Here is a 2,268-nt window from a genome sequence, read left to right as displayed (position 1 = left end):
GACACCTGATTGGGAATAACACTGTAAAAATTAATCTAATCGACATAGTTACTTTACAGAAAGAAAGATTGATTCATAATATCGCTTACCCCAGTCAAGAAGAAAAATCAGCAGGAATTGGTCTATGCATAGAATTGTACGTCTAAACCAAGCTCATCTGTCCTCTGTATTATAGTGTAGCATATAACTTTGTTTTTATTGCATAATGCCCTGGTGGATTTGTTAAATGAAGACCTTGTGTGACAGTGTTTGTCTGCTGTGCAACTGTATGGATGGAACACACACGGTACTCTCCTATAACATGGCATTAAATGATATTCATAGAAACCTACCACACCTCATTTCAGGAATATAAACTGTCCCTCTATGGTCACTCCCCTACATTTCCTCTAAATATTTTTTCTCTTTGCTGTACCTCAAAAATAGCAATTGTCATGTCAAAAATGCTCCAGACTGTATTGTTGCAAGTGAGTGCCACTTTAATACACTACAGTATTTAAAATTATTAATTCACAATATTTTTATGACAAGATGGCATCAAATACGAAGCACTTCTGATGAGAAACTGAGTCATATATCTGTTTTGGGTTTAAAAAAAAAAAAGTGTACCAAATCATCCGTTTGATAACCGTTTGATTTGTGACCTCGTTAGTCTCTCAGTGATGGGCTAAGCTTTCCTGTGGATGTGTCTGTTGCGTTAAAATGTCACATCAGCAAGTCTTAACTCCCATGTCAATTGACAAACACAGCTCAAAAGATAAAATATAAATAAAATAAACTGAATTGAAACAACTCGCAGTTGACCCTAGGAATGTTTCAGCCTTTGGAGCCCCGCAGAAAGGAAGGTTTCTGTCTTCATTAGTTGGCAGATTTGGTGGCGCTACAAGGAAACAGGATGTATTTGTCTAGGCTCTTATGCACCGTTGAGGTTTCGTTCTCCCTACGTAAGGAGATGCCGTGCCATGCCCTGCAAATTTAAACATGCCGTAGTCAGATCTTCCTTTCTCTTAGAACAACTCACTGGAAAAAAGGGGGTGGAGGGAGGGGAGTCACAAACTTCTGCGGGAGGAGGCAGGTGGAGTGTCCCTCTGCAGGCGGATTCACTCGGGCCCTGCGAAGAGGTGTGCTCGGCTGCTAAACCCTGTGGAATGCTGAAATAACTTTGCAGATTCAAGAGTTTGAGCAGGAAGACCCTTTTCCCATTTGCTGCCTTGGCGGTATAGTTTACCAGCCGTTCTGCTGATATCCGCTGGCCCGTAAAAGTAGAGAAAGGAAGGAGCTGTGCTCCTTGGAGAAAAGCGTTCATCCAGTGTTTGCTGTAAAGTACAAAGTATTATCCAAACTCTGTAACAGATGCATCTATATGGAAATACGAAACTGGTAGTTTTATCTAAGGGGTAGGTTAACCCATTAGTTGTGCTCCACAGAGGGGTGAATGGGAATTTGCAAAGCTGTGCTTCGAGTCGTTCTGTAACGTTTTTATGAGGAAGACCCACGTGCTCTGTTATACCATTGTAAATCCTAGTGGCTGGCCCCGGATCATGTGAAGTTGCACCACATTTATGTTCTTGTAACTGAACCTAACCTGCTGGTCTATGGAATTGAAAAACCTGGAAAATCAGTTGGTCTTTTTTTGTTTGGTTGGTTTGGTACTAACATTGAGAAACTTCCAGGAAAGAGAATTAAATAAATGAGTGACTGTCTTCGAATGGGGATTTTGTTGTTTTGTTGGATAATTTTTATTTTAAACGGTAGCAGTATTATGCAGCGTCAAAATTGGTCTCCTTTATTAGGCTCTAGATGTTAATCATAGTTCCTTAAATGTAGCCAGGCCATTGACTGATAGGGCTGTGTGAAGCTTTTATAGCGTTACTCACCAGCCTAGAGAGGTTTGAGGGTTAAAACAGTTCTCAGTTATATTCTAGGGAAAAAAAGCAGAAGAGGTCCTACACAGATAGGCAAATTACAGGCAGCTGATCCCATTTTCCACTTAACAAATTTAAACACCTAACATTTGGGATGCTTAAGCAACATTTGTTTCCAATGCACGCTCTCTCTCTTTTAGGCCTTTCATAAAATGATGGGTTTTTTTAAGTATTGCCATTTTTTAATGAGAAATCTAGGGGGAGTACCTTAATGGCAGATCTTTGTAACTCTTTGTAACTCTGTAACTCTTTGTAACTAAGAGTTACTCTGGGGAACTAAATCTGAGGCACTTGCCATCTTCCTTCGCTAGCCTGTGTACCTTTTTCCTGAAAATATTTAAAA

This window comes from Struthio camelus, chromosome 4 (assembly GCF_040807025.1).
Source record: "Struthio camelus isolate bStrCam1 chromosome 4, bStrCam1.hap1, whole genome shotgun sequence".
In the NCBI taxonomy this organism is placed as follows: Eukaryota; Metazoa; Chordata; class Aves; order Struthioniformes; family Struthionidae; genus Struthio; species Struthio camelus.
The sequence above is the reverse complement of the archived record's forward strand: the minus strand, read 5'-3'. Positions refer to the sequence as shown.